Source organism: Conger conger, chromosome 18, assembly GCF_963514075.1.
Source record: "Conger conger chromosome 18, fConCon1.1, whole genome shotgun sequence".
Taxonomy (NCBI): Eukaryota; Metazoa; Chordata; class Actinopteri; order Anguilliformes; family Congridae; genus Conger; species Conger conger.
The window spans coordinates 25,991,847-26,002,690 of record NC_083777.1 but is presented as its reverse complement, the minus strand read 5'-3'; the positions used below and the strand labels follow the sequence as shown (position 1 = coordinate 26,002,690).

Here is a 10,844-nt window from a genome sequence, read left to right as displayed (position 1 = left end):
TCCTATCACAGTGTCCTCCTCCTCTTGTTATTTCGGAGCGATGTACTGTCGCCCCTGCCAAACCTCCGGAGGACACCTGCCGTGGTATGAGCGCAGGAGAGGCGTAAAGGTTGTTTCCCAGAGCACGCGACCGTAATGAACTGTTTTTGTTTTGCCGCTTGTTGGTTTTTTCGTCTCCCCCCCCCCTGCCTGCCTGCCGTACTAAAGCTCAGAGGCTGATAATACTGAGCAGGTGAGACTAGGAGAGGAGAGGAGAGGAGAGGAGGGGTAGAGGAATGTGACACAAAGAGGACCTGTCACAGTCACTTAAGAGATGAAATATTACGGCGTGCCGCCAGGTTGTAATTTCTTGTGAAGGCGCAGGGGAGGCAGGAAGGTATCAGGTCCGCCCGGCTCCTCACAGGAGACACGTATTACTTTTAATACGATGATTTTAATTACAGGCACTGGCTGAAGCCGTCAGATTACCTCCCCCCCCCACTACCCCTTCCACATTCAATAACGTGAATAATTTACTAATAATCATGTACCTTTCCCCGGAAAAAAAGAGCAGCTATATGTCTTTGTCGTCTTAGCTTTTTTTTTTCTGCCGTATTTTATTATTAACCGCTATAGAAAGGGTGAAAACATGTTCTTAATTAGCAATTTGTGTGACCCTAATAAAAACATAAAAGATCAATCTGCGATGTAATTGTCCCCTGACTGTGGGGGGTTAGGGAGGTGTGGGGAAGGGGGTGGGCGGTTTGGGGGGGGGGGGGGGAGCTGTCTCTAAGATGTTGGGTTTGCTGCTAGCTGGAGCCAATTTTTCTGTCTTGCCGCACAAAATGTGCTACCGCGCCGAGAACTGGATCAGTACGTTTACCCGTAGAATCAGAGTCAGACGATGGAGTGTGATCTCTACCCGTTCTCTTCCCGTCTCTCACAGTGTGCTTTTTATTCCACGTTCAACCGTGTTTCTTGCCCTGACACACTTTCCGAAACCTAAAAGAAACTGAATGCAAGCTTGATTCAGGTGCATTTCATTTTAGATTTACTGCATATAATGACCTAAAATAGATGAAATGTCATAGAGTGAATCTCCACGCACTCATAATATTTTCTTTACTCTTCCCCCCCCCCTTCACATTCAGTAAAAATGACGGGTGTGTGCGTGAGTGTGTGTGTGTGTGTGTGTGTGTGTCTGTCTGTCTCTGTGCGTGTGTGTCTCTCTCTCTGTCTGTCTGTGTGCGTGAGTGTGTGTGTGTGTTTGTGGGTCTGAGAGGTGGGGGCGGGGGGGGGGGGGGGGTCATGTTTCAGTGAAGCTGATCAGACGAGATGCTTGTGAGCAAGCTCACTGCTGACAGTGCGGTGTGGGGGGGGGGGGTCGTCTCGTTCTCACACCACACTGGACGGGGCGGGTGTGTGTGTGTGTGTGTGTGTGTGTGTGTGTCTCTCTCTCTCTCTCTCTCTGTTTGTGTGTGTGTGTATGTGTGTGTCTCTCTCTCTCTCTGTATGTATATTTGTGTGTCTGTGTGTCTGTGTGTCTGTGTGTGTGTGTGTGTGAGTGTGAGTGTGAGTGTGAGTGTGAGTGTGAGTGTGTGTGTGAGTGTGAGTGTGAGTGTGAGTGTGAGTGTGAGTGTGAGTGTGAGTGTGAGTGTGAGTGTGAGTGTGTGTCTGTGTGTGTGTGTGAGTGTGAGTGTGAGTGTGAGTGTGAGTGTGAGTGTGAGTGTGAGTGTGAGTGTGAGTGTGTGTGTACGCGTCTGTGTGTGTGTGTGTGTGCGTCTGTGTGTGTGTGTGCGTGCGTGTGTGTGTGTGAGTGTGTGGGGCTCGTCATAGGTGATCCGCCGTGCCGCTTTGATCCCAGGGATCATCCAGGACTTTGTGGTCCGCTGGCGGCGGTCGTCATGGCTCCGCCGTGCGCGGAGGGGAAGTGGCCCCTCGGGCGCTGGGTGTCTTAGTCACTCCCGGCTCCGGGACCCGTGGGCAGTTCAGCCCGGGGTTACTGTGGGCCAGGGCTCCTGGAGCAACACCGGCTCACAACGTTTTCATCTCTTTAACCCGCTCTGTCCAGTCCCGTGCCCAATCCCAAGTGGGTTCACCCAAAGTCCCAGGGGGCTTGGCTTCGGTTGAGAAAATTCAGTGGGGTTTTAATAGCGGCTCAAAACAATAGTATAGCAGCCATTTTGATTGGTTGAAAAGGTATGAGGTCAGCAGTGCCATATGGCACTCCTGGGACTGTATGGGTTAAATACCCACCTGAAGGCATTGATGCTGCGTTGCCCATAGTAACACACTGCAAACTAATGAAGCACTACATAGCAATATGTTTAGTTACATATGACATATATGTCACGTTTAGCAGTATAAATCAAAAGAATGAAACACCAGTACCATCATTTACAAATATCAGCAGATAATGTTGATCAACAGATAAATTCAATTTTTTTTACAATCTGCAAGTAGGGAAAAAAGGCGGTGGGCTAAATTTTAAGTATCTGTAGGTGTCAATCACTGGCGTGAAGGTGTGAGTGACAGGCTGGGTCAGCTATCCATCGGATCAGTGACTGGAGACAGCCCTGTGCTGATATGTGTGATTCACAGTAACAATCCACCATCGTTCGTGTCCTAAAGGGATGGGTACTGTGGAACAATGAAAATACATATAATATATTCATTTCGATACATTTCCCATTTTCACAATTCTTTATTTTCTTAATGTTCCCTAAGTAGGGGAAAACTGCAACAATGGTGGGCGAATATTTTTCTATTGCATTATTGTAATACATGCAATAATTATCACATGCCTGTGTCCAAATGTAGCACTATTTAATGAGTATTTTATTTGTATATAGCCAAATTGAGTAATACTTTGCACAGTACAGGCTGCTGTATGAACTCCAGTCATAGTGTAGAACAACATCATCCACTGACACATATGCCATACATACATCCATGTGTCCATATTAAATTGTAAAGCCAGAAAATATATCACATACATATGGCCTTGTTAGGCTGTTTCATACTGTGAACCACAAAATAGGATAAAAGCTGAAGGATTATGTGACATGTTAGGCCTTATGTAACTGGCAGAACACTGGTCCGTGTTGATGGTATTTTATCAAAGTCCAAAGTGACATCATGTGGAGAGCCACAGGGGTCTATTTTAGGACCTTTCCTCTTTCTTACATATGTTAATGATATGCCAGCCGCACTGAGCCGTGAAACTGCTGCTTTATGCAAATCATTCAGCCCGTGTAGAATCAGGTAATATTGTTGGATGGTTGGAGGAGGCCATACGCGAGGAATTTGAAACTATGGGGGCAGAAAATAATTAGTCCTTACCATTTGCAAACTGAATCTATTCTGTTTGGTACGTAGCGCCTGCTGAATACACCATACACGATCTGGGTGTACAATCAACTTTGATTCCATAACGAGCACCGCTTGCCTTGTCTCGTTATCAGTCTCCAGAGATTTCAATGCAGCAAAAATTCTCACTGACAGTGTAAATAAGCATACATTTCTAGGTTGTTAAGAGCAAATATGAACTAGTCCAGGGGCTTTCAATCTTTTCTGATCCAGGGACTCCCACCCGGGCTCGAAGGCATCAAGGGGACCCCCATCACGTTAAAATATAAATAAAATATTTTTTATTATTTTACTTTTTTTAATTTTTTTATTTTTATATTTTAAAAATCTGCATATATAGTCACTGCACATCAGATCTGGCCAGGGACCCCCTACTGTTCCTTCTAGGACCCCCTGTTGAAAACCCGGGCACTGGTGCCATACTGCCGTCTTGCTATTAATAACCTATTAATGGACTTTCCCATCGACTAATTAGGGTCCTCCGATATGCAGCCTGTCCTTACGGTTGTCCTCCAGTTGAAGTGAGTGGGGGGGGAAGGGGGGAAGGGGAGGGAAGGGGAGGACAGGGGGGGGCGGGGGGGGAGATTTCATTTCACGTCTTATTCAGTTCAGTGAGCACTGAGCAGGTATGAGTAATGTCTGGGTTTGACAGGTCAGCCTGACTCACCCAGGACACGGAGCTGAGCACAGATTACTCACCGGGGGGAGGGGGAGGGGGAGGGGGGGTCAGCCTAGTCCTTTGAGGACTGAGCCCTCTCATCCATCTGGAACTGGGTGGGGGTGGGGGTGGGGGGGGCACCTTCCCATGGTCCACCTCAGCAGGACGCCCCACACCCAGGCCTCGCCCCTCTCTGCTGAAGGGTGTGGCCTCAACATTGACATTGCCTATAAACTGATCCTCCTATTGGGGGTGATTGGGGGTGGTTGGGGGTGGCGGGGGGGGGGGGGTGTAGGCCTCATATCGTACCCACCCAGGCAGAACAGTACACACACATCCACTGCCCACCATCCACTCTCCCGAGACCCGCTGATGCCCTGTCCCCTGACACCCGGGATCTCAGAGAGCACATCTATTTCTGCCTCTCTCTCCATCTCTTTCTCCCTCTATCTCCATTGCTCTTTCTCTCTCCATCTCTTTCTCCCTCTCTCCATCTTTCTTTCTGCCTCTCTCTTTGCCTCTCTATCTCTTTCTCCCTCTCTCTCCATCGCTTTCTGCCTTTATCTCTCTTTCTCCCTCTCTCCATCTCTCTTCCCTCTCTCCATCAGTCTTTCTCCCTCTCTCCTTGCCCCTCTCTCTCTCCATATTATTATTTTCAGGAAATAACACACAGTATGTAGACATTTAAGACATACAGAAATTAATTTCATAGAAAGACATTTCCTGCGGTGATTCCAGCCAACAGCACACATTCCTGAGGGTGACCATACACATTGTCATTCACAATCTGCACTCTGGGACAGCGTGGGATATCTCTGTTAACAATATTGGATAGAGTCACGGCCACTTGGTCCCAAAACGTATGCGTGAAGGTGCTGACCGACCCCTGAGGTCACAGATCGGAGAACGAGCGAGCTTCATGATGTAACGTTTACGTGTTCTGTGTGTTCTGTGACGAAAGGTGTAGTGCATGAGCTGGTGGTGAGGATCTTTAGATACAGTAGTCACACGATGGTGGTCTGTAGTGTAGTGGTTAAGGTGAATGACTGGGACACGCAAGGTCGGTGATTCTAATCCCGGTGTAGCCACAATAAGATCCGCACAGCCGTTGGGCCCTTGAGCAGGGCCTTTAACCCTGCATTGCTCCAGGGGATGAATGTCTCCTGCTTAGCCTAATCAACTGTACGTCGCTCTGGATAAGAGCGTCGGCCAAATTAATGTAAAAAATAATGTTGAACTTAACTACACACAGGAATGGCCAATTACTGGTGTTAGGTAGTGTTTGCTATAGCCAGGCTACATCTGGCCCTACAGTAGTTTACCTAATTTGTTTGAAGTGCGTACGTTCAGCTGTTTGCATGACTGTTTGCAGCATTATTTGCTCTGCTGTCTCTCCTCTCTGTGGTCCCTGGGCGGTGCTTTGTGATGCATAGGTCTGCTTCTTTTAATTGTGGAAAAACGGATTTGCTGAAAGATACGATTTTCCTCTTTCTATAATCTTGTTTTGAAGTAGATTGTTGAAAATAATCCCACATCATATATACCCTTCTTAGATGTGTGACTTTCCTGGGGGGCAGGGAGGTGAAGGGTGGTAAAACAGAGCTGTTTTTGTGCAGAGCGGGGTATTTGTATGCTTGTGTGTGTGTGTGTATGTGTGTGTGTGTATGTATGTGTGCGTGTGCATGCGTGTTTGAATATGCGTGTGTGTGTGTCTATATGAATGTGTGTGTGCATGCGTGCGTGTCTATGTGAACGTGTGTGTGTGTGTATGTGTGTGTGAACATGTGTCTAGGTGCGTATGTGTGTGTGTGTATGTGTGTGTGTGTGTTTGTATATGTGTGCGTATGTGTGTATGTGTGTGTGTGTGTTTTTTGTATGTGTGTGTATGTATGTGTGTGTGTGTATGTGTGTGTATGTGTGTGCATGTATGTGTGTGTGTGTGTATGTGTATGTGTATGTGTATGTGTGTGTATATGTGTGTGTGTATGTATGTGTGCGTGCCCGTGTGTGTGTGTGTGTGTGTATGTATGTGTGTGTGTGTGTTTGTGTATGTGTGTGTATGTATGTGTGTGTGTGTGTATGTATGTGTGTGTGTGTATGTATGTGTGCGTGCCCGTGTGTGTGTGTGTGTATGTATGTGTGTGTGTGTGTTTGTGTATGTGTGTGTATGTGTATGTGTATGTGTGTGTATGTGTATGTATGTGTGTGTGTGTATGTGTGTGTATGTATGTGCGCGTGCCCGTGTGCGTGTGAACACGCGTGTAACGTGTGCTGGCAGGTTGACCGCGTGGCCCTCTGTCCCTGCGCAGGAAATGAAGCAGATAACCCAGTGGGCAGAGGGCCGTGGCGGGGCTTATGAGCACCGCTGATTAGATCAACTTCATTTCTAATTTAGCAGCGCCCTGCAGGTTATCCTCCACTATCGGTGGCACGGCTGAGGATGAGAATGATGATGTCCGTCTGGGAGAGGGAGGGAGAGAGAGAGGGCCCGAGAGAGAGATGGATGGAGGGAGGGAGGGAGGGGGGGATGAGAGAGAGAGCTGTCGGGGATGTTTCTTTATTTCGTCTTATTGGTTAGGAATAAAACATTTTTAAGTTGGTTTTATCACAAGGTGATTTTTATCATGTGCCTGGCTGTTCCTAAAGTCTGTGGCTTCATTGTGCTATCCTTGACATTTAAGCTAAGATGTAATCTTGTTTTTGTCTTACTTTTATTTTTAATAAACTAAACTAAAACCAACACGAAACTCTACAGCACCTCTTTCTGCGCTCTGTTTAATGTTGTCTTTAGTTTATTCTGTTGAAGATATACTGTAAATGCGTCCCTGTAACTTTTTTCTTTATTAATCATTCAAATTTAGCAAAGCAATTAAGTGGTTAAATGATTGTTACATCTATTTTAAATCTTTCCCCCATTGAAAGTTGCATCGATTTATATTTGAAATTGTGTTTCAACACTTACAGACTTCCAGGGGCACTGCTTTTTATGGCTTGCATAAATGTTTGAAACATGAGGGAGCATCGGAGAGAGAGAGAGGGGGGGGGAGAGGGAGAGGGGGAGAGAGAGAGAGCGAGAGGGGGGATAGAGGGAGAATGAGAGAGAGAGGGGGGATAGAGGGAGAGAGAGAGAGGGGGGGATAGAGGGAGAGAGAGAGAGGGGGGGATAGAGGGAGAGAGAGAGGGGGGATAGAGGGAGAGAGAGGGGGGATAGAGGGAGAAAGAGAGAGAGAGGGGGATAGAGGGAGAAAGAGAGAGAGGGGGGATAGAGGGAGAGGGAGAGAGAGAGAGGGGAGGGAATAGAGGGAGAGAGGAGGTTGGAGGAGCGGATTTTGGCAGAGGGATGATGTGTGTAAATGAGTGATGTTATCAGGGCCCAATCTGGCAGGCCTCATTTTTTTCTTCTTCTTCTCTTTTTTTTCTGCTGTGGAGGAGAAATATCAGTATTGTTTACGCAGAAGATTAGGCTGGAATTGGGGAGAAGCCGGTTGTTCTGCGAAGATGGAGATAAGATAACGGACTTTACGTCTTCCAGGCGGTGGGCGGGCGTGTGCCATGCTCCACCCCCCCACCCCAACCCCACCCCCACCCCACCCCCACCCCCGCCTCCTCCTTCTCTTATCTCGGGCACCGGCAGACAAATCATATGAAGTTGTTCATTGTAATTACCCCTGGCAGGAGTAGATTTCATAAGGAGATTTATAAGCCCTGTGCAGTGATGTTAATGCAGGGAGGACTCAGCCCCCCCCCCCCCCCCCCACCCGCCTCTCGCTCTCTGTTTCTACCCATTATTACCTCCCGCTGTTCCTCCCTCTCTTCATCAAGGACGAGCTACAAACTACACTTTAGACACTCTTTCCATTTTACGCTTTTTCTTTTTTTTTTTAATGTTTTGTCGATCTTTTAAATTTCAAGGAGCCATTCTCTCCGCGTTCACCTCTCCCGTTCGGGCGCGGTGCCCCCTCTCTCTCCGCGGACAATGCCCGGCCGTGCATGTTTATACTTCTCACGCGTCCGAACAGCGATTGTCTCCGCGGCTACAATGCTGAGGAAAGTGCGATCTGCGGTTCTGTGTTACCCGGGAACAACGGCCCCGACAATCGCACCCTTGACTCCCTGCCACCTCGGCCGGGGGAGCTGAGGAAAACAAACCCTGGAGTCTCTTCAGCTGCCATTTTAAAAAAAACGCGGGGGAGTACGACGATTATTCACACGAGAAGTGTCACTGACTGCGTGCGTGGTGCCTTGTGGGTGAACCGCATATGAGTTAAGACGTCTCGGTATCGGGCCTATCGGTGGTGTGGATCGCTATGTAGACCCGCCGCGTGGGAACGCACGCTCTTCTTTTGCCCTTGATGCCATTTTCCTTTTAGTGCGTGACCAATTCCTCCAGCTAGCCTCAAGCCAGCACTGTTATCTGTCTTTACTCCCCTGGGTGAAAGCCAGAAGAGTTTTTTTGTTGGATCTGCAAAAAAAAAGGGAAACTCAAAGCATTTGTTTTTTTCCTGCTAATTAAAAACCTAATGGAGGGGATCTACGGGCGTTAGCCAGGGCATTCTGGCTCTTAATTGATGCGCCTTACGTTCAGAATGGAGTTTAAAAACCTGTTGTATCACTGAGAGCATTCTTGTCTGATATGGACACTGTATGGACAACCCACCCCACACTGCGCTGTCTGCCCAAGCCCTAATCTTAAGCTTGTAGCAGAGCTTATCTACCAACCATAAACATATCACCACTTACTGTCTTACAGTGAGGGCCCACGGGCCTCAGAATCAATTAGCACCTCATTAGGCTTCCTCAGTCATGTAAATGCTGTACTAGCTGACCACTCTGTTATCAGCTGCCGTCTGCGATCCGCTCCTCCGGTCTGTGTGCTGGTGTCTGCAGGTGTTCTCCCCCCCGGGGCTGCTGCGGATCGTTAGCAGGTGAGACACTTACCTGTGTGACACCCCCCCTCCCCCCTCTCCCTCTCCCAACTGCTCTGACTGGATTTTTGGGGGAGGAGGCATTTATACTCTGACTCAATGCCAACCATTCATGCACTCACTGAGTCAGTCTCTGAGTCACTGAGTCAGTCACTCACTCACTCACTCACACACTCACTCACTCTCACTCACTTACACACACACACTCACTCACTCTCACTCACTTACACACACTCACTCACTCACTCACTCACACACTCACACTCACTTACACACACTCACTCACGCACACACTCACACACTCACTCACACACTCACACACTCACTCACTCACTCGCTCACACACTCACACACTCACTCACTCACTCACACACTCACTCACTCACACACTCACTCACTCACTCACTCACACACTCTCTCACTCACTCACTCACTCACTCACACATTCACTCACTCACTCACTCACTCATTCACTCACATACACTCACACGCACACGCACACGCACACACACTCACTCACACACACACACACTCACACACTCACTCACTCACACACTCACACACACACACTCGCTCACTCGATCACACACTCACACACACATACACACACACTTGCTCACTCAGTCACACTCACTCACACATACACAACATAATATAGCAATATTCTGGCTGGTGGTATTCATTTTTGGTTCATGTTTTGGTAGCAAAATAATGGGTGAGGTGTGCTCACGAATTGAAAGATATTCAGTATTTTGTGGAGACATGATTCAGGAGTAAAATGCGTTTGTGCCTGTTATTGTCATAATCTGGGAGCCCGCGTTTCTCGAGTGAGCAGTGGGAGGAAGTCCATTGTCTGGCAGGGGGAAATTTCCAGACGAATGATTGGTGTAGACGTTCCTCCATCTCGAAGAGTGCCCTCTCAGTGTCTCTCTTCTGCAGGAACCGGGAGCAGGAGAGGCAAACATTAACAGGAAGCTGAGCTGCTCAGGTTCAAGCGCGGACGTGCTGCCATTTTGTTAAGCGACTGCGTTTACCATCCGCATCACCCTCCAGCCATCTGCACTTTATCACATTACATTAATGGCATTTGGCATTAATTTGGCAGACGCTCTCAGTTGATTAGACTAAGCAGGAGACAATCCTCCCTTGGAGCAATGCAGGGTTAAGGGCCTTGCTCAAGGGCCCAACGGCTGTGCGGATCTTATTGTGGCTACACTGGGGATCGAACCACCAACCTTGTGGGTCATGTACCTTAACCGCTACGCTACAGGCCGCCGATCTGTCCAACCAGTGGACACGTGGGGTGGTCTCTGGTATTAGTCTTATTCTTGGCAATCATTTTATCAACCATTCTATATGACATGGAGCTCAGTGACACTGAACTGTACTGATTCTTCTGAACAGTAGTTCAGTGTTGTTCCAGCAGTAATATATATATATATATATATATATAATTATTTATTATTATTTTTTATGCCTCCCTTCGCACCCCATTTTATTGCTCAGTAGAAAAGGGTCCCTTTACCCTAGTAACTGCCCCAAGTTTACCCCTATACTGTATGTGCATGCACCCCAAAGTACTGCGCACAAGTGTAGCACCATCAGACTGATGAGTACATGAGCTTTGATTTGTACATGTTAAGCTGTTGTAAAATGGCCGCTCTGCATATACAGCCCCTCAGATAGCTTTTGAATCCTCACACTCACAAGGGGCTGCGATGCTGAGGGCTTTTAATAGACTAGTACATGGATGCATGTCTAAATCGTGTAATATTTTATTGATCAGTTTAAGTATGTAGTATGATTGTAGTACTACTAGTATTCTGTATTATACTAACACGTGCTTGCGAAATATTTCAGATTTTTGAAAGTTATGGTTATCATAATATTATGAAGGATTTGTAAACTGGATT

General features: G+C 47.5%; 1 long non-coding RNA gene across 1 annotated transcript in view; it reads left to right on the top strand.

Moving 5' to 3' along the window:
* Nucleotides 1-10,844, top strand: part of LOC133118335 (uncharacterized) — a 99,346-nt gene that overhangs the window by 50,717 nt on the left and 37,785 nt on the right. The gene's annotated exons all lie outside the window — the stretch shown is intronic.